Source organism: Sus scrofa, chromosome 13 (genome assembly GCF_054392235.1).
Source record: "Sus scrofa isolate SSC_HxYL_T2T_F1_AM1 chromosome 13, Sscrofa_HxYL_maternal_Yorkshire_Landrace_v2.0, whole genome shotgun sequence".
NCBI lineage: Eukaryota > Metazoa > Chordata > Mammalia > Artiodactyla > Suidae > Sus > Sus scrofa.
Window position 1 is genome coordinate 14,916,707 of NC_139395.1, and position 25,699 is coordinate 14,942,405.

General features: G+C 40.1%; 1 non-coding gene across 1 annotated transcript; it reads left to right on the plus strand.

Moving 5' to 3' along the window:
- The first annotated feature begins 9,530 nt into the window (after positions 1–9,530).
- On the plus strand, positions 9,531–9,602 carry TRNAC-GCA (transfer RNA cysteine (anticodon GCA)). Its single transcript has one exon. It is a non-coding gene; the product is annotated as a tRNA-Cys (tRNA).
- The last annotated feature ends 16,097 nt before the right edge of the window (positions 9,603–25,699 follow it).

A 25,699-nucleotide genomic window follows, 5' to 3' on the forward strand; every position in this document is an offset into this window, starting at 1 on the left:
GGCCACCATCACCCTCATTCCAAAACCAGACAGAGATACCACCAAAAAAGAATACTATCGGCCAATATCATTGATGAATATAGATGCAAAAATTCTCAACAAAATCTTACCCAACCAAATCCAACAACATATCAAAAAAATTATACACCATGACCAGGTAGGGTTCATCCCAAGTTCACAAGGATGGTTCAACATACGCAAATAAATCAACATCATACACCACATTAACAAAAGAAAAGTCAAAAATCATATGATCATCTCAATAGACACAGAAAAAGCATTTGATAATGTCCAACACCCATTCATGATCAAGACCCTCGCCAAAGTGAGTATAGAGGGAACATTCCTGAACATAATCAAAGCCATTTATGAGAAACCCACAGCAAATATAATCCTCAATGGGGAAAAACTGAAAGCCTTCTCACTCAAATCTGGAACAAGACAGGGATGCCCACTCTCACCACTGCTCTTCAACATCGTTTTGGAAGTCTTAGCCACAGCAATTAGAAAACCAAAAGAATTAAAGGCATCCATAAAGGAAGAGAAGAGATAAAACTGTCACTGTACGCAGATGACATGATACAATGTATAGAAAACCCTAAAGACTCAACCCCAAAACTACTTGAACTGATTATACATTCAGCAAAGTAGCAGGATATAAGATTAACATTCAGAAGTCAGCGGCATTTCTGTATACCAGCAATGAAATATTAGAAAAGGAATAGAAAAATACAATACCTTTTAAAATTGCACCTCACAAAATCAAATACCTCGGAATACACCTGACCAAGGAGGTAAAGGACTTATATGCTGAGAACTATAAAACATTAATCAATGAAATCAAAGAAGATATAAAGAAATGGAAATATATTCCATGTTCCTGGATTGGGAAAATCAATATTGTAAAAATGGCCATACTACCCAAAGCAATCTACAGATTCAATGCAATCCCTATCAAATTACCCATGACATTTTTCACAGAACTAGAACAAACAATCCAAACATTTATATGGAACCACAAAAGACCCAGAATCGCCAAAGCAATCCTGAGAAACAAAAACCAAGCAGGAGGCATAACTCTCCCAGACTTCAAAAAATATTACAAAGCCGCAGTCATCAAAACAGTGTGGTACTGGTACCAAAATAGACATACAGACCAATGGAACAGAATAGTGAACCTAGAAATAAAACCTGACACCTTGGGTCAATTAATCTTTGACATGGGAGGCAAGAACATAAAATGGGAAAAAGAAAGTCTATTCAGCAAGTATTGCTGGGAATCCTGAACAGCTGCATGCAAAGCAATGAAACTAGAACACAACCTCACACCATGCACAAAAATTAACTTAAAATGGCTGAAAGACTTAAATATACGACAGGACACCATCAAACTCCTAGAAGAAAACATAGGCAAAACACTCTCTGACATCAACCTCATGAATATTTTCTCAGGTCGTTCTCCCAAAGCAACAGAAATAAGAGCAAAAATAAACCCATGGGACCTCATCAAACTGAAAAGCTTTTGCACAGCAAAGGAAACCCAAAAGAAAACAAAAAGACAACTTTCAGATTGGGAGAAAATAGTTTCAAATGATGCAACCGACAAGGGCTTAATCTCTAGAATATACAAGCAACTTATACAACTCAACAGCAAAAAAGCCAGTCGCCCAAAGGAAAAATGGGCAAAAGACCTGAACAGACCATTCTCCAAGGAAGATATACAGATGGCCAGCAAACACATGAATAAATGCTCAACATCGCTGATTATAAGAGAAATGCAAATCAAAACTACCATAAGATACCACCTCACACCAGTCAGAATGGCCATCATTAATAAGTCCACAAATAACAAGTGCTAGAGGAGGTGTGGAGAAAAGGGAACACTCCTGCACTGTTGGTGGGAATGTAAACTGGTACTGCCACTACGGAGAACAGTTTGGAGGTACCTTAGAAATCTATACATAGAAGTTCCATATGACCCCGCAATCCCACTCTTGGGCATATATCCAGACAAAATTCTACTTAAAAGAGACACGTGCACCCGCATGTTCATTGCAGCACTATTCACAATAGCCAGGACATGGAAACAACCCAAATGTCCATTGACAGATGATTGGATTCGGAAGAGGTGGTATATATACACAATGGAATACTACTCAGCCATAAAAAAGAATGACATAATGCCATTTGCAGCAACATGGATGGAACTAGAGACTCTCATCCTGAGTGAAATGAGCCAGAAAGACAAAGACAAATACCATATGATATCACTTATAACTGGAATCTAATATCCAGCACAAATGAACATATCCTCAGAAAAGAAAATCATAGACTTGGAAAATAGACTTTTGGCTGCCTGATGGGAGAGGGAGGGAGGGGAGGAATTGGGAACTTGAGGTTATCAGATACAATTTAGAATGGATTTACAAGGAGATCCTGCTGAATAGCATTGAGAACTATTCTAGATACTCATGTTGCAACAGAACAAAGGGTGAGGAAAAAAATGTATACATGTAAGGATAACTTGATCCCCTTGCTGTACAGTGGGGAAAAAAAAGACAACCCACAGAATGGGAGGTAATATTTGCAAATGAATCAACTGACAATGAATTAATCTCCAAAATTTATAATCACCTTCTGCAGCTCCATACCAAAAAAACAAACAACCCCATGAAAAATGGGCAGAAGACCTAAACAGACAATTCTCCAAAGAAGACAAATGGATAGCCAAAAAACGCATGAAAAGATATACAACATCACTCATTATTATAGAAATGCAAATCAAATCCACTATGAGGTACCACCTTACACCAGCCAGAATTGCTATCACCCAAAAGTCTACAAACAGTAAGTGCTGGAGAGGGTGTGGAGAAAAAGGAACCCTATGACACTGTCGGTGGGATTGTATATTGGTGCAATCACTATGGAAAACAGTATGGAGGTTCCTCAGAAAACTAAAAATAGGGAGTTCCCGTCATGGCGCAGTGGTTAACGAATCCGACTAGGAACCATGAAGTTGCGGGTTCGGTCCCTGCCCTTGCTCAGTGGGTTAACAATCCGGCATTGCCGTGAGCTATGGTGTAGGTTACAGACGCGCCTCGGATCCAGTGTTGCTGTGGCCCTGGTGTAGGCCAGCATCTTCAGCTCCGATTAGACCCCTAGCCTGGGAACTTCCATATGCCATGGGAGCAGCCCAAGAAATGGCAAAAGGACAAAAAAAAATAAAGAAAAAAAAAAGAAAACTAAAAATAGAACTACCATTTAATCCAGCATTCCCACTCCTGGACATCTATCCAGAGAAAACCATGAATCCCAAAGACACATGTACTCCAATGTTCATTGCAGCACTTTTCACAGTAGCCCGGCCATGGAAACAACCTAAATGTCCATTGAAAGAGGAGTGGATCAAGAATGTGTGGTACATATACATAATGGAATATTACTCAGCCATCAAAAGGAAGAAATACCGGCATTTTTAGCAACATGGATGCTCCTAGAAATTATCATGCTAAGTGAAGTCAGCCATACAATGAGACACCAACATCAAATGCTTTCACTGACATGTGTAATCTGAAAAAAAAAGGACACAATGAACTTCTTTACAGAACAGATACTGACTCACAGACTTTGAAAAACTTATGGTTTCCAAAGGAGACAGTTCAGGGGGCCAGGGAATGCATTGGGGTTGTGGGATGGAAATCCTATAAAATTGGACTATGATGATCATTGTACAACTATAAATGTAATAAATTCATTGAGTAATAAAAAAAATTTAGTAAAAAAAAGAAACTTGGACAGATTTACCAGCTGTGTGACCTTAGATAAGTTATTTAACTTCACCTTGCCTCAGTTTCCTCATTGCAAAGTTAAGATGATCATAGTTCCTCTCTCATTGGATTGTTTTAAGGGTTAAATGAATCAGTATCTGTAAAGCACTTAGAAGGGTGCATGTCAAGTTATAAGTGCCACATGGGTTAAATGCAGTATCAACAAACATTATAAACTGGTATTGATTTTGATATTCAGTCCAAAGAAATACAATTGGCATGATTTCAAGGCTATTTTTGTTTAGAATGAGAATAAATAAAAAACAGTGGGTTGGAGTTCCCATTGTGGTGCAGCAGAAATAAAACCAACTAGTATCCATGAGGATGCAAGTTCTATCCAAGCTCAATATGTTAAGGATCCAGCATTGCCGTGAGCTGTGGTATAGGTCACAGACATGGCTGGGATCCCCCATTGCTGTGGCTGGCAGTTGCAGCTCCAATTTGACCCCAGCATGGGAAACTATATGCTGCAGATGCAGCTCTAAAAAGCAAAAATAAAACAAAAAACAGTGGGTTGATTTCAAGACAAATATTAAGTAAATACTAGTATAAGAGGTACATCCAAATGGTAAAAAAGTTGAAACAGTGAAAAGTAAATGATTAGGTTTGGAAATGCTATGAATGAGAAAAAAGAATGTCATGTCTACAGTGACTAACCAACTCTAGCCTGGTTTTCTGAGAAACTTCCTGGAATGCAGGACATTCAGGGCTAAAACCAGGAGAATCCCCAGCAAACCAGGGCATTTGGTATACCTATATAACCACAGTTTGGCATTTATCCCACAAATGTCATGGAGCACCTACACTGTTCCAGGCATTGGGGGTGTTCCAAGAGCCACATCCCTTAAGGAGCTGGCAGTGGAGTGGACCCATGTTTCCCAACCTGCTACTGTTATGTGTGTGACTTTAAGCAGGACTCATCTTCCTTCCAAATGTTTCTTAGTCTGCAAAGCAAGTGGTTGGATTAATGATCTCTAAACCCCTTTCAAAGCTGGGGTTCTTCCATGCAATGAACACGGTACATCTGTTACTGCTAAAATATCCACTCCCACTGATGTCCAGGGTGAGAAAAGAACAAAGTACACATGTGAGTCTTTCTGTAGCTCTCAATTCTAGCCTGAGGCAGGGGAGAAAAAGAGGGGATGGAATATCTCCCCTCTCTTTGGCTCCCAATCAAAAATAACCCTGGTACGAAAAAACCAGCTAGAAGTAGGAGCCTTTGAAAAAACCTGAGTAATGTATATGGTCAGGAAATGGGCAGAAGAGAATCTTCCCAACAGGTTTAAGCAGGTCAGATTCCATGAGAATAAACCTGAAGAGTTTATTAGGGGGAAGAGATATTTACGATGCCTAGAAAAACAGGTTGCCCAACTGCGGTTGTGTTTAGAAGTTGAAAGGAACTTTGCTTGGTAGGACTAGGATAAGAACTTTACTTAAATAATAGGCTTTTGTTTGGAGGCTTGTTTTTCTTCATCAAATGACCTTTTGGGAGTTCCCATCATGGCATATCAGAAATGAATCTGACTAGGAATCATGAGGTTTTGGGTTCGATCCCTGGCCTCGCTCATTGGGTTAATGATCCAGCATTGCTGTGAGCTGTGGTATAGTTTGCAGAGGCGGCTTGGATCTGCCATTGCTGTGGCTGTGGCATAGGCCAGCAGCTGTAGCTCTGATTGGGCCCCTAGCCTGGGAACTTCCATATGCCATGGGTGTGGCTATAAAAACAAGAAAATTTAAAAAAAAATTTAATGACCTTGTGCCAAGTTATGTTACATAAGAGTGTATCTCATTAACAATCTGTCCTTGTGTGAGTACAATCATCTGACAGCTATGTCCTGGAAAATCTATCTCATTCAAATCATTATTTATGCATTTTTTTCCTGGAATCAATTTAATGACAATAATATCTATTGAGTGCCATTTATGAGCTCAATTGTGTAAAGTAAGAAGAGGAATAAGAATCTTAGTCCCTGGGAGCTGTGGCCAAGGAAACATGATAGGAATCCAATTATCACATTATATTGATGATGTCATTTGTGAAAAACTCAATGATTTTTACCTGGTACTAAGTTTCACTTTGCATGAGGTATAGGGAACAGAGAGGATTTGGGTATTGGAGAATCTAGGAAGCATTTCTTGGCTCAGAGAACTTAGTTCTCAGGAGTCAGGTCTTTTTTTCATGATAAACTTCTAAGACTTGTGATGCCTAGACTCCTTCCAGACAGTGTTCTCCATAATTACAGCTCTTCTAAGTCATTGCAGGTGTTATAATAATAATAATCTTGAGATACAGATAGACTATAAAAAGAATTCCATCTCAGTAGGGTATAGCTCAGGGGTAGAGCATTTGACTGCAGATCAAGAAGTCCCTGGTTCAAATCCACATGCCCCCTGTACCTCCTTCTTTTTGCTTTAGGAAGATGTGGATTGATTTTGTCTTTATTATTGTCTATATCTCATGGTCGAACAATCACTAATGTCCTTTGTGGATATGCTAAGTGGCAGACTAGGTTCTTTATATTATCTCCTCCATTTCTCACCAATGCAAGATACATTATCTCCATTTTGCATGAGGAGTCAGACTTGAAGAAGCTACAGTGCAGGTCTGGGGTTTGAACTCAGACCACAGTTGTCAACGTCTTCATATACTATTCATTCTGTTCTGTTCCTATTAAAAACTTCATCACAAAATTCCACTTAGCAATGCTACCAACATGCTAGGACTATCCACAGAGTTTTAGAACCTTTTGGCTGCAGGGAAAATCCATCAACTTAGTGACCATGCTCACACCTTGCAGTGTCCTAGAGACAGTGAGGGAATAAAGCCTTTATTCACAGATCACTGCTATGGATAAACAAGAAGTGGCCTCAAGTTAAGGAAACTGTACTTTTTTTTTCTCTATGCTAAAGCTTGAAGACTTTCTATCACCTTTCCACCCCCAGTTCATTTCCTGCAACTGAGCACCCCAGCCTGGGCTAGAATTCAGGCTTTAAGTCTGGGTTTAACTCCTGTCTGCAGCTCAGGCACTGATGTGCTTTAAGTCAGTCTGAATGACCACACACTGAGCACCTACTATATGCCAGAACTGTGCAAAGTGTGCAAACCCAGAAACAAATGACAAAGCCCCTGGACTCAGTGTGCTCTCTGCCAGGAAGGAGGCCTGTAAAATAAGAATTATGACAGCTGTGAGCTGTACTAGCTGAGCCAGGTTCAGGGGCACAGAGGAGCAGTGACTTCCTCTGTCCTGGAAGGACAAGTCAGAGTCTCACCAGAGGGAGGGTAGAGCAGAGGCAGGGGTGTGGTGAATGGTGATTAAGTCTAAGGCAGAGAAAACTATAGGGCAGAGTCTGGAGCACAAAATGTGATATAGGGAGTGTCAGAAGAGGAGGCTGAGGCTGAGGAGGCACACAGGGATCAAATGTAAGAACTCTGTCTTGTGCTAAGAGACTTGGAGTTTGTTGTGAAGGCCTTTGTGAAAGACATAGATAGACCTGGTTTTAAAATGACTACTCTGTCATTTGATTCAGCAATCCCACTCCCGGGCATGTGTCCTGAAAAAAACTGTAATTCAAAAAGATAATGCACCCAAATGTTCATTGCAGCACTACTCGTGATAGCCAAGACATGGAAGCAACCTAAATGTACATTAACAGATGAATGGATTAAGATGTGGTATATATGCACAATGGGCTATTATTCATCAATAAAAAAGAATGAAATAATGCAACTTGCAGCAACAAGGATGGACCTAGAGATTATCATACTAAGCGAAGTAAGTCTGAGAAAATATCATATGATATCACTTATATGTCAAATCTAAAATATGACACAAATGGGAGTTCCCATCATAGTGCAATGGAATCCAACTAGGAACCATGAGGTTGCAGGTTTGATCTCTGGCCTCCTTCAGTGAGTTAAGGATCCAGCATTGCTATGAGCTGTGTTGTAGGTCAAAGACCCTCGGCTTGGATCTAGCATTGCTGTGGCTCTGGTGCAGGCCATCAGCAACAGCTCTGATTGGACCCCTAGCCTGGGAACCTCCATATGCCATGGGTGCAGCCCTATAAAGACAAAAAACAAAAAAAAAATAAATAAAATAAGGCACAAATGAATCTATTTGTGAAACAGACTCACAGACAGATTTGTGGTTGCCAGGGGTGGGTGGTAGAGGGATGAGTTGGGTGTTTGGGGATAGTAGATGCAAACAATTATATCTAGGATGGATAAATAACAAATCCTACTGTATAGCACAGGGAACAATATTCAAGATCCTGTGATAAACCATAATGGAAAAGAGTATGAAAAAGTGTGTGTATATATATATAATGATCGAATAACTTTGCTGTATAGTAGTAATTAACACAACATAGTAAATCAACTCAACAAAATAAATCAGAACAAACAAAATATGGCTACTCTGAGAGCAGGAGGGGGATGGATATGAGGGGTGGAGGCTGGGAGGCCATTTAGGAGATGGCCCAATATGGGGCAGGGGTAGGGATGGACGTGACATCAACTGTGAAAACTAAAGTTCCCAGTGATTAACTGAAACTGGGGAGCAGAGGCTGGGAAAAGCCCAGAGTTGTGTTAAATGTTTTGGCCAAATGGCTGAGTACACAGTAGTGTCACCAACCAAGACAGGGAGGAAGCTGATGAGATGGAGAATTAGGCAGGCCTGGCACCCAGCTCTGAACCTTCATTCCAATCCTGGCTGCACCACCTCCCAACTGTGGGGCCCCGCTCTGCCTTTGTGTCCTCACTTGCAAAATCAGCATGCTAACAATAAAACCTGTTGTGTGGGATTTTTTGGGTGTTGATTCAATAGGAACTTATGACTAGAACTTTTATTCCAGAGCCTGGCACATAGCAAGAATTTAGTAAATATCGACTGTTATTAAAACAAAGCAAAATAGGAGGAGATGCAGGTGTGAGCAGGAAGACAAGTATAGTTTGGGGCTGACTGGATTTGCAATCTGCAGTTCCCTTAAAACTCCAGAGTGGAGAGGCTGGGAGAGGTTTTCTGTGGCCCTCAGAGAGCTTTGAGCTGGAGCTCTGGGGGCTGTTGGCTCCTTAGCTTTGTGGCAGCTGATGGACCTCATCAGGGAGCATCTGCTCCACTGACAGAGATTGCCTTGACCTTTCTTTTCAATCTTGGAGACACATAGGATTAACAGTTTTCAGATCAGAACTCAAAAGACATCAGCAGTATTCAAAGGTGAATTTGGGACTTAAATTTTTTTTCTAACTGTAAAATGAGGCAGTTCACATGATGAGGTCTTTTTGAAAACCTCATGAAATCATGCACAAGATACAGCAGCACATGCACACACAAAATGTTTGCCTGTTATTTGGAGTTGAACATGAATCTCTGATTTGGGAATACCCAGTTAAGATCCCCTTCATGTCCAATACTTGATGTAGGCCCATGATACTTCAAATGTTTATCAATATCCCAGAGATTTAGGGACAGCCACAGAGGTATTTTAAAAGCTGGAGTATTAGACTAAGAAAACAGTGCTGAGCTTTAGTTTCTGGGAATAAAATAGAACACACGTGCTCTAGGAAAAACAGGAAGTGGTGAGGCTAGAAGGGAATCAGTGTTGAATTTAAGTCTAGGAGGAATTTCAGCCTTCAAAGTATTTATGAAGGATGATGCAACTCATAAAAGAGGAGCAGGTGCTTGTAAGAAGCAACTCACTGTTGGGGGTATAGCTCAGTGGCAGAGCATTTGACTGCAGATCAACTGGTCCCTTGTTCAAATCCAGGTGCCCCCTTTTTTTCTTTTTCTCATCCTGACAGCATCATTAAAAGGTGAGGTAATTAAGGTATTTAGGGCTCAAAATTTAAGGACCTACTCAAGCTCAGCTTCATGCAAACATCTTGGCTTTTTATTTTCCTCACAGTAGAACTGTGTGCACATGGAAATCCACTGTCTGCAACAAACACATCCAAACACAGCCACACACCCAGACACACATCCATACACCCAGTGTCCCCCATCCTACACACACACACACACACACGTGCACTTTCTCACATTTACCTTTATTTCTCCAGTCTTATGTAATCAAGGCTTATTAACTAGAACTTTCTTTCTAAAAAATTCTTATCTTTCTAAAAATTGAAGTACAGTACAGTAATGTGTTAATTTCTGCTGTACAACAAAGTGATTCTCATATATATATTCTTTTTCATATTATTTTCCATTATGGTTTATCATAGGATATTAAATATAGTTACCTGGGCTATACAGTAAGATCTTGTTGTTTATCCATCCTATATATAATAGTTTGCATCTGCTAATCCCAAATTCCCAGTTTGTCCCTCTCCCCTTTCCCCCTCTGTTCTATATCTGTGAGTCTGTTTCTTTTTCTTAGATAAATTCATTTGTATCAGATTTTAAATTTGATATATGATATATATGTATATACGATATTTGTCTTTATCTGATTACTTCACTTAGTATGATCATCTCTAGCTCCATCCATGTAGCTGCAAATGACATGATTTCATTCTTTGTTAAGGCTGTAATAATCCATTGTATAATTTGCCACATATTTATCTATTCACTGGTCCATGGATGTTCAGATTCCTTCTAGTCCTTGGCAATTGCAAACAGAACTGCTATGAACCCAGGGGTGCAGACATTTTTTGAATTATAGTTTTATCTGGATATATACCCAGAAGTGGGATTGCTGGATCATACAGCAACACTGCTTTCAAGTTTTTAAGGAAACTCCATACCGTTTTCCACAAGGGCCCTACCAACTTACATTCCCACCAACAGCATAGGAGTGTTCCCTTCTTTCCCTGTGGGTTTGTTTTTTTGTTTGGTTTTGTTTTTTGGGGGGTTTTTTTTGGTATACTTAACACTTTCTAAAAGTCCTAATCAGAAATTTTGCAGAATACCTCTCACTTTGGGTTCATCTGGTGTTTTCCTGAGATTAGACTTGGGTTACAGACTATGGGGAAGAATATCACACAGATGCTGTGTTCCTTTACCTACATCCCATTATGGGTGGAAGAAAAACATTGCAGTATTCTACTGCTACATGGTAAAATAGTGTCTGAGGTCCAGTGTCTGAGGAATGTTAGAACATGCCTCAAATAGAGGGTGGGTCTCTCACATCGCCTGGTGGGCCTCTTTGGTTTTTGGTGGCAATGTATTTGAGTGTGTTTCTCTGTTATGTTTTCTAGATAAACAATAACCCATAAGTGTTGTTTTGTGTGTGTGTGTGTGTGTGTGTGTGGATTCCAAGGCAAGAAAGAGGTCTGCACTCAGGCTGTGGTGAACAGTAAAGATTTGTATCCTATGTCTAGTGGCCCTTGTCACTACTGTAGTTATATCTTCTAGCAAATGTTGTTCCAGGGGTAGAAAACATCAGTTTATAGGTGCCTTAGTCCAGGAGTGACATGCATCACTTCTGCTCACAGCTTACTGGACAAAACCAGTCATGTGGCCCCAATTTCGTTGCACTGGAGCTCAGGAAAGGTAAGAAAATGATTGGGTACTTGGTGAGGACAAATTTTCTATCATAACCCATCTTACCCATTCTAACATAAGCCCCTAGTTGGTGGCAATTCTCTCTGATTCCTCTTGTCAAGTAGCTGGCAAGACCCTTGCCCACAGTAGGGGCTCAGAAAATATTTGGTGAATCACAGCTATTGGCTAGTTCAGTGAATGTCTACATAAATGAAGAAAGATACATAAAGAAAGTATATTTTTAAATTATTTGGAAACCAATTTTATTTATAAAGTTATACCTCTCAGTAAAAAGAACTACTTATTGCTGCTTTTCTAAACAATTTCTTAAAAGATTTGACTTTTCATTGAAGAAGACAACATTGTCTGTGTCCATAAAATACAGAATAATAATTTTTTACCAGTTTGTTTTACTTGGAGAGGTAAATGCTTACTACTCTGCCTCCCTTTCTAAATTGTCCACATAACCTTCACCCATTAAAAAATCAAAACACAGGAGTTCCTGTCGTGGCTCTGTGGTTAATGAATCCGACTAGGAACCATGAGGTTGTGGGTTCAATCCCTGGCCTTGCTCAGTGGGTTAAGCATCTGGAATTGCTGTGAGCTGTGGTGTAGGTCACAGATGTGGCTTGGACCTGGCATGGCTGTGGCTGTGGTATTTTAAAAGCTGGAGTATTAGACTAAGAAAACAGTGCTGAGCTACAGCTCTGATTGGACCCCTAGCCTGGGAACCTCCATATGCCACGGGAGCAGCCCCAAAAAAGGCAAAAAGACAATAAAATAAAAAATAAAATTAAAAAATTTTAAAAAATAAAAACATCTATATTATATAAAATTTTAAACATATATCAAAGAATATAGGAGGGAATAAATTGGCTCTTCACCATTGTCTTTTTTTTAAAACTGTTCTTTTTTGTATGTGATTGTGTTTGTACATGTGAACCTGTGTTTTATGTGTGAATGTGTGTAAAGTTATTAAGCAAAAAATGTATTAGGCATATCTTGGGCAGCATCTCAGATCCTCTTGGCCTTGACAACTTCTTAAGCCTGAAGCCACCTTTTCTGTCCTGACTGACACAAGGGTAACCAAGTGCATAAGGACCTGTCAGCTTCCTCCAGACACACTTCCTTCCTGTCCATGCTGGATGCCCCTTGCCTCCCATTCTTGGCTTCCCTCTTCTTTTGAGGTGAGAGAGGTCACAGGACCCACATAGCTCCTCCATATTCAGGGATTGGTGTTGAATCCATGTATTGGGGGAAATTTTTACTGATGAGCTTCAGACACTGATAGCTAAAGTCTCCTCCTTCCTTAGAACAGAATGTCCAGAGATGCAGCTGTTCATACATCCTCTGGAGAAACAGCTTTATGAGATCAAGCAATCCATTGCACTTGTTTCCCCGTGGTGGCCAGCTTAGAGATGCACCCTTGAACTGACTGAATCTTCTTTCTCTGCCTCCTCCATTTTAACCTCACTCCTACTCCCCAGGATGGCACTTTCTGAAAAATTGATAGCACACATGCTTTTATGCAAGCTCTACTTTCTTGGGTACCCAGGTACAGACACTCTGGACAAATTTCCCTTCAGCCTTTACCACACAGTTCACCCTGACATGAACTGGTGGTCTGATTCCCAACCACCAGCATCTGCATCTCTTTCCTGAAGGGTTCCCCCCCTCCCCCACCCCAGAGCTATTCTACATCTGTTCATGGCAAGCTGGAAGTGACAGGGAATTATGGCCCTTGGGAACAACCCTCAAACAATGACTGACAGAAGCTGCTATTTAAACACCCCAGATTCCTTTATTACTCAGCCATAACAAAGAATGAAATTATTCCATGTGCAGCAATGTGGATGGTTAGAGATAATCATACTAAGTAAAATAAGCCAGACAGAGAAAGACAAATACCAAACGTGGAATCTTAAAAAAAAAAAAGATACATTTTTACAAAAATGAAAGAGACTCAAATACATAGAAAAAAACTTACCAAAGGGGAAGGTAGGAAGTGATAAATTAGGAATTTGAGATTAACATATATATAATATTGTTTATAAAATAGGTAAATAACAAACACCTGCTGTGTGGCACAGGGATCTATACTCAGGATTTTGTAATAACCTACAGGGAGGGGGAGAGAGGGAGGGAGGGGGAGGGAGAGAAGGAGGGAGAAAGCAGGGGGAGGGAGAGAGGGAGAGGGAGAGAGGGAGGGAGAGGGAGAAAGGGAGGGAGAGGGAGAGAGGGAGGGAGAGGGAGACAGAAGAATGTTTCTTGGATGCCACTATGTTTTTTTAATTTATTTTTTATTGTTATTTCCCCCAACACAATTTTTTTTTCCACTGTACACCATGGAGACCCAGTTACACATACATGTATACATAATTTTTTTCTCCCATTGCCGTGCTGCGTTGTAAGTATCTAGACATAGTTCTCAGTGCTATACAGCAGGATCTCATTGTTAATCCATTCTGAAAAAGAGTAGATAGAAATGTGTGCATAACCAAGTCACTTTGCTGTGTGGCTGAAATTAATATAACACTGTAAATCTTCAATGTAACATTGTAAATACTTCAATAAAAATAAATAAATAAATAAAACCCCAGATTCCTTACCCCTTCTGCTGGTGCCATGTGCTTGGGTTCTGGAGTTCCCAGTGAAACCAAGGTGAGTTGTCCGTGGTGGTAACTTGTGGTAACTTGCATAAAAAATGCAGCCTTTGCTGACTTTCCCTTTGCTGTCCCACTTCCTTCTCCTCACCAGGGTGCCCTGTGGTCACCTCACAAATAAGTTACTTGAACTTGAATGCTTGACTCAGTCTACTGCTGTAAGAACCCAAACCAAGATATCAGCCTAAGGCATATTTTTTTAAGTTTATATAAACTGATTTATTCATCTAATAATTTACCCTGTAAGATGTTAAATATTCTAAAACTTTTCATATGGTGTAAGCTTTAAGTGCAGCATGGTGTTTATCATATGAATTACATAAATAACACAATGGCCATTTTAGTTGTTTCCAAGTTTCCTATCCAACTCTAATGAACCAGCACTAAATGGAGCTGGACATGCTTTGTCTCTAGGGCAGAGCTACAAATATATAAGCCACAGTAGGGCCACTTGTGCACATATTAGGAAATAAATAATCAATGTAGAGATTTAACCTGACTTGTATTTGATGTTCTTTTGAAGGTTTCCATATAGCAGGGGTTCTTCAGAGAAAAATGAAAGGCATCTCAATTTACTCTATTTAAAAGGAAATGAGTTGTATCCAAGCTTTCATTAAACAAGATACCATCTCTGTCTCATTTATCTTTGAAAAGAAATGACAGCCAAAGCTCATCATGTAGTACTTTTCTACCTGATGGATTTTGTTTTTTCTGAGGGGAGACTTTGGCTTCCTGTTCCCAAAAGGACATACCTGTGTCACTGTTTTACAGTTAGGATAATTTCTAAAGGTTTATTCTGGTTTTCTAAATGGTTTGGGGTCAGTTAGCTACTCATTGTAAGCTCTGGGTTCTTTTTGATTGTACATTAGGGATAACAATAGAGTTTCCCCTACATAGTTGGAGGTCAGAATTGTATAATATAGAATACATAGTAATGGTTGAATAAATTAGCACAATTATTTTACAGTTACTTCATTTTCAATGATGAAAGGAATAGCATAGAGCGGAAGGTGGGGCTTAAGAAATATGGAGGAGCATAAGGGTGGTGCATGGAGATGTCTAATTAGATTCAGGGAACATGAACATTCTCTGCTCAAAGTCATCTCCTCTCCAGATTCTTTCTGCTGTGATGGATCTATTCCCACAGTCCTACATAATCCCAGCCTTCCTATCTTGCTCAGGGCTCCTGAAAGTGCCCCAGAAGCATCAGCAGCACCTGGGAACTGGTAAGAAATGTAGGTGACTAAGCTCCCCCTTGGATTTTAGGCTCAGAATCTCTGGGGGTGGGGTGGAGTGTGTGAGGCCCAGCAATCTCTGTTCAAAAAAAAGCTGTTGATGTTTTGAGGTTTGTAAACCACCAATTCCACTTGGGCCTTTGTATCTGGACTGCCCCAAGGGGGCCGTCCTGCCTAATTCTGGTTTCCTACCTCCAGGCTTCATCCTAAGATATTACTATTTGCTCTGTCTCAGTTATGAAATCCCTTTCAGCTCTGACTTTAACTCCTTAGCTTTTGTGTTGTACCAAGATCTTCAATCCTCCATGGGATGTGACTTCTACTGTCTATTGGTCCCTGTGTCTGGTGGCTCCTGACAACTCATTCTGGGGCAGTTTAGCCCCTGGAACCTCAGTCTGCCTGAAGCCAGACCAGGAAGTAGACATTTCTACCAGATTTTGGCCCATTACTAGCCAAATTTCCAGGCTCCACCCTGCCCCAGGCTCTTCAGCAAGGGGACTCCACATCAGGGAAATATATAAACCTTGAGGATTCAGTCCACCATGTGGTTCCTTTTGCTTTGATGGTCCTCAGCTTTCATCCCTGAATTCCTGTCTTGGTTCCCAGCTCAGTGCTTCCTTCTGGGGCTGGAGCCCTGCTTGCATCTCAGTAATCTTAGTAGCTAGAGTCTTATTGCTCTCAGAATATTATTTACCCACCCTGCTGCATAAAAATTTACCCCAACACTTGTTGGCTTAAAACAATGACAAATATTTGTTGTCTTACACAGTCTCTGAGGGACAGGAATTCAAAAATGATTTTTTTAGGTGATCATGATAGGGATGAAATAGGATAGTTGCATAGGTAGTTGTAGAAGTCCCAATAAGTGATAGAGGGAAACCTAGGGGATTTGGGGAGATCACTGTAAGTTAATAATTGCTCAAGAGGGCTGTCAGAAAGAGGCAGCCTTGCTTGACTAGTGGAGGCATGAGATATGCCTCAGGTCATTGGGTGGAGGTTGGGTGAGGCCTGCATTCAGGTTCAGACCAAGGGTGGGAGTTTAAGGACTACCTTTCTGCTGATTTGAATAAGCACCATTACAGTCCTAGTTTGACTTTATAGGGTCAAATACTCTCTTACCGGATACCAAGGAGGAGCTACTACTCCCAGAAAGGAAGAGGCAGTCTTTTCCCACCCCCACTCCCCTTGGATGATAAAACAGTAGCCCACCTAATCCTTGGGGCAGAGCCTCCTTGCCTGCCTGCTTGCATCTCTCACAAGTGTCCTATCTTAATAAATCTATTTCTTGCCTATAATTTTATTTCTCACTGAATTCTTTCTGTGCTGAGACATAAAAAACCTGAACCTCACTAAGTCCAGACATTGGGTAAATGATTCTGATTTTAAAACTATGGGTTCAGGTCCCAATCTGTATTTAGGCTGGGTTCGAGTCATGGCATGTGGGCTCAAGTCCCAGTCTGGATTCTGGCTGGGTTCAAGGAGCAAGTGTTGCCAGTTTTAGTTGTGGCTTAGGTCTCTCATGAGGCTGTAGTCAAGCTATAGATGGAGGAAGTCTTGGCTCCTGGTGTCCGTGCCCCCTTCAAAATGCTCACTCTCTCACATGGTTGGCAAACTAATGCTGGCTGTTGGCCAGATGTCTCCGCTCTTTGCCATCTAGACTCCTCTGCAGGAGTGCCAGAATATCCTAAGGATGTGGCTGCTACTTCCCCTGCATAGACCATCATTGCCGACATGTTTATTGTTAGAAGCAAATCATTAAGGATAGTCCACACTCAGGGGAGGGGAATGAGTCTGTACCCTCTGAAGGGGAGGTGTGTCAAAGAGTGTGTGGGCTTATTGTAAAACCACAAGAGTCATTCTTTGGGGAAAAGCTTCCTTCCATATACCACCCAAATTTTAAGATGCTCTGCTCTGTTGGCCTATTCTGGCAGTTTCTAGATGTTGGCTTTTGTTCTGGGCCAGGTATCCTGCAATACCTACCAGACAGAGAGCTCTTCTTATCTATTTTCAGTACTCAGCACAAGTTGGAATTGACCTCCAAGTGGTCTTATAATGATAATATTCAGTCTCATTATTGAGCACCTATTGTGTGAAATGACAACTGGTTTATTTCTTTTTTTTTAATTATTTTTGATTTTTATGGCCACACCTGTGGCATTTGGAAGTTCCCAGGCTAGAGGTTGAATCAGAGTGGCATCTGCCAGCCTATGCCATAGCCACAGCAACTCAGGATCCAAGCCACGTCTGTAACCTACACCACAGCTCACAGCAACACAGGATCCAAGCTGGATCTGTGACCTACAACAGAGCTAACAGTAATGCCAGATCCTTAACCCACTGAGCAAGGCCAGGGATCAAACCCACAATCTCATGGTTCAATCAGATTCATTAACCACTGAGCCACGACAGGAAATCCTAGAAAAACTAGAAAATTCATTTGCAGTGATACAAACTGAGCTAAGGGCAGTAAAAACCAGAATGAATATTGCAGAAGAACAAATTAGTGATGTGGAAGATAGAATAATGGAAATCACCCAATCAGGTCAGCAGATAGAAAACCAAATCAAAAAACAGGAAAGCAATATAAGAGACCTATGGGATAATATAAAGCAGGCCAATCTACCAATAATAGGAATTCCAGAAGGAGAAGAAAAAGGTAAGGGTATGGAAAATATATTTGAATAAATTATTGCTGGCAACTTCTCAAGTCTAAAGGATACTGATTTCAAGATATAGGAAGCACAGAGGGCCCCGAATAAGTTGAACCCAAATAGACCCACACCAAGACACATTATAATAAAAATGTTATTGATAAAGAGAGGATCCTAAAGGCAGCAAGGGAAAAGCAAAATGTCACTTATAAGGGAACCCCCATAAGGTTATCAGCTGATTTCTCTACAGGCCAGGAGAGAATGGCAAGAGATATTTAAAGTGCTAAAAGGAAAAAAATATGCAACCTAGAATACTCTATCCATCAAGAATATCATTTAAAATAGAAGGGGAAATAAAAATTTTCCCAACAAACTAAAGCTAAAAGAATACAGCAATACAAAACCCATTGGAAATATTGAAAGGGCTTCTCTAAATCAAAAAAAAAAAAAAGAGGAAGAACTAGGATGGAAGAAACCACAATTAGAGAGCAGTCACTCAAATAAGCCAGCATACCGACCTAATCATGAACATATTTAAAACAAAATAAAATTAAAAAGACAAAATGAGACATCAAAATCATAAAATGTGGGCAAGGGAAGTAAGGAAATAAATAGATTCTTTTTTAAATTTTCTTTTTTTTTAATTTTAGTATGGTAATGAAGCATTTGAACCTACAGGACTATCAGGCTAAAACACACAATTATAGGAAGAGGTTAACATACTTAAAAAACAAGGCAACCACAAATCAAAAATAAACATGACATTCACAAAAAAATGAAAAGAAAAATACTCAAGCAGAAAATAATTGGAGATCATCCAACCAAAAAAAGAAAGGAAGAATGCAGAATCACAGAATTAACTGGAAAAAGAGGTTTAAAATAGCAATAAATAATCATCTATAAATTATCACCTTAAATGTCAATGGCCTGAATGCTCCAATCAAAAGATACAGAGTGGCTGATTGGATAAAAAAGCAAACACCTTCAATCTGCTGCCTACAAGAAACTCACCTTAGGACAAAGGACACATGTAGATCGAAAGCAAGGTGGTAGGAAAAGATATTTCATGCCTGCTTGCCCTTTGGAGGGGCTACACTTCCGCAGAGCAGCACCAAACATCACCAGCCCCCGAGAAAAGGCCTGCAGCCCAGAAAAGCTAGAACAAGCTTAGCCAGGCTGTGAATAGATCAGCCTAATTCTCGGACGGTTTTTCTGAGTCAGGGTTGCCCCGGGGAGGAGCCTCTTCGGTTTCCAACGGCCCTGCTACCCGCCCAAGCCCCCAGGGGATGCTCTAGTGGACCAGCTGCATAGGACTGCCAGCTCCAGGCAGGACCCCCTGCAGCCCAGAAAAGCTGCAACAAGCCTGGCCGAGTCGGGAAAAGATCTCAGATGGTTTTTCTGAGTTGGGCTGCCCTGGGGAGGAGGGTCTTGGGTCTCCAACAGCCCTGCTACCCGCCCAAGCCCCCAGGGGGTGCCCTACTCCTGTGAAATAATTGCTCAGCACCACCAGCCCCCTGGAAGAGCCCCTGCAGCCCAGAAAAGCTGCAACAAGCTCGGCCAGATAAATAAATAATCATCTATAAATTATCACCTTAAATGTCAATGGACTGAATGCCCCACTCAAAAGAAACAGAGTGGCTGAGTGGATAAAAAGACAAAAACCTTCAATATGCTGCCTACAAGAAACTCACCTTACGACAAAGGATACATATAGATTGAAAGTGAAAGCGTGGGGAAAAATATTTCACGCCAATAGACATGACAGAAAAGCAGGAGTTGCAACACTCATATCAGACAAAATAGACTTTAAAACAAAAGACATAAAGAAAGACAAAGAAGGACACTACTTAATGATTAAGGGATCCATCCAAGGAGAGGATGTTACTATCGTCAACATACATGCCACAAATACAGGAGCACCCAGATACATACAACAAATATTAACAGACATAAAGGGAGATATTGATGAGAATACAATCATAGTAGGAGACCTAAATACCGCCCTCACATCAATGGACATATCCTCTAGACAGAAAACCAATAAAGCAACAGAGATCCTAAAGGAAACAATAGAAAAGTTAGACTTAATTGATATCTTCAGGACACTACATCCAAAAAAATCAGAATACACATTCTTCTCAAATGTTCATGGAACATTCTCAAGAATGGACCACATATTGGGACACAAAGCGAATCTCAATAAATTTAGGAGCGTAGAAATTATCTCAAGTATCCTCTCTGACCACAATGCCATGAAATTAGAAATCAACCATGGGAAAAGGAAAGAGAAAAAACCTACTCCATGGAGACTAAACAACATGCTACTAAAAAACCAATGGGTCAATGAGGAAATCAAGAAGGAAATTAAAAACTACCTTGAAACAAATGATAATGAAGACACAACCTCTCAAAATCTATGGGATGCTGCAAAAGCAGTGCTCAGAGGGAAATTCATAGCAATACAGGCCTTTCTCAAAAAAGAAGAAAGATCCCAAATTGACAACTTAACCCTCCACCTAAATGAATTAGAAAAAGAAGAACTAAAAAGTCCTAAAGTCAACAGAAGGAAGGAAATTATAAAGATCAAAGAAGAAATCAATAAAATAGAGACCCAAAAAACCATAGAGAAAATTAATAAAACCAAGAGCTGGTTCTTTGAAAAGGTAAACAAAATGGACAAACCCCTGGCCAGACTCACTAAAAAGAGGAGAGAAAGAACCCAAATAACCAAAATTATAAATGGAAAAGGAGAAATCACAACGGATACAGCAGAAATACAAAAAACCATAAGAGAATACTATGAACAACTATATGGCAACAAGTTTGACAATCTGGAAGAAATGGACAATTTTCTAGAATCTTACAGCTTGCCAAAACTGAATCAAGCAGAAACAGACCAACTGAACAGACCAATCGCTAGAAATGAAATTGAAGAGGTCATAAAATCACTCCCTACAAATAAACGTCCAGGACCAGATGGCTTCACAGGTGAATTTTATCAAACATATAAAGAGGAATTGGTGCCCATCCTCCTGAAACTCTTTCAAAAGGTTGAAGAAGAAGGAATACTCCCAAAGACATTCTATGAGGCCACCATCACCCTCATTCCAAAACCAGACAGAGATACCACCAAAAAAGAAAACTATTGCCCAATATCATTGATGAATATAGATGCAAAAATTCTCAACAAAATCTTACCCAACCAAATCCAACAACATATCAAAAAAATTATACACCATGACCAGGTTGGGTTCATCCCAGGTTCACAAGGATGGTTCAACATACGCAAATCAATCAGCATCATACACCACATTAACCAAAAAAAAGTCAAAAATCATATGATCATCTCAATAGACGCAGAAAAGGCATTTGACAAAGTTCAACATCCATTCATGATCAAGACCTTCGCCAAAGTGGGTATAGAGGGAACATTCCTGAACATAATCAAAGCCATTTATGAGAAACCCACAGCAAATATAATCCTCAATGGGGAAAAACTGAAAGCCTTCTCACTCAAATCTGGAACAAGACAGGGATGCCCACTCTCACCACTGCTCTTCAACATCGTTTTGGAAGTCCTAGCCACAGCAATTAGAAAAACAAAAGAAATAAAAGGCATCCATATAGGAAGAGAAGAGATCAAACTGTCACTGTATGCAGATGACATGATACTATACCTAGAAAACCCTAAGGACTCAACCCCAAAACTCCTTGAACTGATTAATAAATTCAGCAAAGTGGCAGGATATAAGATTAACATTCAGAAGTCAGTTGCATTTCTGTATACCAGCAATGAAACATTAGAAAAGGAATATAAAAATACGATACCTTTTAAAATTGTACGTCACAAAATCAAATACCTCGGAATACACCTGACCAAGGAGGTAAAGGACCTATATGCCGAGAACTATAAAACATTAATCAAAGAAATCAAAGAAGATATAAAGAAATGGAAAGATATTCCACGTTCCTGGATTGGAAAAATCAATATTGTAAAAATGGCCATACTACCCAAAGCAATCTACAGATTCAATGCAATCCCTATCAAATTACCCATGACATTTTTCACAGAACTAGAACAAACCATCCAAACATTTATATGGAACAACAAAAGACCCAGAATTGCCAAAGCAATCCTGAGAAACAAAAACCAAGCAGGAAATCCCACTCTTGGGCATCTATCCGGACAAAGCTCTACTTAAAAGAGACACATGCACCCGCATGTTCATTGCAGCACTATTCACAATAGCCAGGACATGGAAACAATCCAAATGTCCATCGACAGATGATTGGATTCGGAAGATGTGGTATATATACACAATGGAATACTACTCAGCCATAAAAAAGGATGACATAATGCCATTTGCAGCAACATGGATGGAACTAGAGAATCTCATACTGAGTGAAATGAGCCAGAAAGACAAAGACAAATACCATATGATATCACTTATAACTGGAATCTAATATCCAGCACAAATGAACATCTCCTCAGAAAAGAAAATCATGGACTTGGAGAAGAGACTTGTGGTTGCCTGATGGGAGGGGGAGGGAGTGGGAGGGATCGGGAGCTTGGGCTTATCAGACACAACCTAGAATAGATTTATAAGGAGATCCTGCTGAATAGCATTGAGAACTATGTCTAGATACTCATGTCGCAACAGAAGAAAGGGTGGGGGAAAAAACTGTAACTGCAATGTATACATCTAAGGATGAACTGACCCCCTTGCTGTACAGTGGGAAAATTAAAAAAAAAAAAACCAAGCAGGAGGCATAACTCTCCCAGACTTCAAGAAATACTACAAAGCCACAGTCATCAAAACAGGGTGGTACTGGTATCAAAACAGACAGACAGACCAATGGAACAGAATAGAGAATCCGGAAATAAACCCTGACACCTATGGTCAATTAATCTTTGACAAGGGAGGCAAGAACATCAAATGGGAAAAGGAAAGTCTATTCAGCAAGCATTGCTGGGAAACCTGGACAGCTGCGTGCAAAGCAATGAAACTAGAACACACCCTCACACCATGCACAAAAATAAACTCCAAATGGCTGAAAGACTTAAATATACGACAGGACACCATCAAACTCCTAGAAGAAAACATAGGCAAAACACTCTCTGACATCAACATCATGAATATTTTCTCAGGTCAGTCTCCCAAAGCAACAGAAATAAGAGCAAAAATAAACCCATGGGACCTCATCAAACTGAAAAGCTTTTGCACAGCAAAGGAAACCCAAAAGAAAACAAAAAGACAACTTTCAGATTGGGAGAAAATAGTTTCAAATGATGCAACTGACAAGGGCTTAATCTCTAGAATATATAAATAACTTATACAACCCAACAGCAAAAAAACCAATCACCCAATGGAAAAATGGGCAAAAGACCTGAATAGACTGTTCTCCAAAGAAGATATACAGATGGCCAGCAAACACATGAAAAAAATGCTCAACATCGCTGATTATAAGAGAAATGCAAATCAAAACCACCATGAGATACCACTTCACACCAGTCAGAATGGCCATCATTCATAAGTCCACAAATAACAAGTGCTGGAGGGGCTGTGGAGAAAAGGGAACCCTCCTGCACTGCTGCTGGGAATGTAAGCTGGTACAGCCACTATGGAGAACAGTTTGGAGATACCTTAGAAATCTATACATAGAACTTCCATATGACCCTGCAATCCCACTCTTGGGCATCTATCCAGACAAAACTCTACTTAAAAGAGACACATGCACCCGCATGTTCATTGCAGCACTATTCACAATAGCCAGGACATGGAAACAACCCAAATGTCCATCGACAGATGATTGGATTCGGAAGAGGTGGTATATATACACAATGGAATACTACTCAGCCATAAAAAAGACGACATAATGCCATTTGCAGCAACATGGATGGAACTAGAGAATCTCATACTGAGTGAAATGAGCCAGAAAGACAAAGACAAATACCATATGATATCACTTATAACTGGAATCTAATATCCAGCACAAATGAACATCTCCTCAGAAAAGAAAATCATGGACTTGGAGAAGAGACTTGTGGTTGCCTGATGGGAGGGGGAGGGAGTGGGAGGGATCGGGAGCTTGGGCTTATCAGACACAACTTAGAATAGATTTACAAGGAGATCCTGCTGAATAGCATTGAGAACTATTCTAGATACTCATGTTGCAACAGAAGAAAGAGTGGGGGAAAAACTGTAATTGCAATGTATACATGTAAGGATAACCTGACCCCCTTGCTGTACAGTGGGAAAATAAAAAAAATTAAAATAAATAAATAAAATAAAATAAAATTTGCAACCCAAAAAATCAAGTACCTGGGAATACACCTGACCAAGGAGGCAAAGGACCTATATGCTGAGAACTATAAAACATTAATCAAGAAAATTAAAGAAGATGTAAAGAAATGGAAAGACATTCCATGCTCCTGGATTGGAAAAATCAACATTGTGAAAATGGCCATACTACCCAAAGCAATCTACAGATTCAATGCAATCCCTATCAAATTACCCATGACATTTTTCACAGAACTAGAACAAACCATCCAAACATTTATATGGAACCACAAAAGACCCAGAATTGCCAAAGCAATCCTGAGAAACAAAAACCAAACAGGAGGCATAACTCTCCCAGACTTCAAAAAATATTACAAAGCCACAGTCATCAAAACAGTGTGGTACTGGTACCAAAATAGACATACAGACCAATGGAACAGAATAGAGAACCCAGAAATAAAACCTGACACCTATGGTCAATTAATCTTTGACATGGGAGGCAAGAACATCAAATGGGAAAAAGAAAGTCTATTCGGCAAACATTGCTGGGAATCCTGGACAGCTGCATGCAAAATAATGAAACTAGAACACAACCTCACACCATGCACAAAAATAAACTCCAAATGGCTGAAAGACTTAAATATAAGACAAGACACCATCAAACTCCTGGAAGAGAACATAGGCAAAACATTCTCTGACATCAACCTCATGAATATTTTCTCAGGTCGTTCTCCCAAAGCAACAGAAATAAGAGCAAAAATAAACCCATGGGACCTAATCAAACTGACAAGATTTTACACAGCAAAGGAAACCCAAAAGAAAACAAAAAGACAACTTACAGAATGGGAGAAAATAGTTTCAAATGATGCAACCGACAAGGGCTTAATCTCTAGAATATACAAGCAACTTAATGCAACTCAACAGCAAAAAAGCCAACCACCCGATGGAAAACTGGGCAAAAGACCCGAATAGACCATTCTCCAAGGAAGATATACAGATGGCCAACAAACACATGAAAAAATTCTCAACATCCCTGATTCTTAGAGAAATTCAAATAAAAAATACCATGAGATAACCACCTCACGCCAGTCAGAACAGTCATCATTAATAAATCCACAAATAACAAGTGCTGGAGGGGCTGTGGAGAAAAGGGAACCCTCCTGCACTGTGGTGGGAATGTAGGCTGGTACAACCAATATGGAGAACAGTGTGGAGGTACCTTAGAAATCTATACATAGAACTACCATATGACCCAGCAATCCCACTCTTGGGCATATAGCTGGACAAAACTATCCTTACAAAAGACACATACACCCACATGTTCATTGCAGCTCTATTCACAATAGCCAAGAGCTGGAAACAACCCAAATGTCCATGGACAGATGATTGGATTAGGAAGATGTGGTATATATACACAATGGAATACTACTCAGCCATAAAAAAAGACGACATAATGCCATTTGCAGCAACATGGGTGGAACTAGAGACTCTCATCCTGAGTGAAATAAGTCAGAAAGAGAAAGATAAATACCATATAACTGGATATTAGATTCTTATA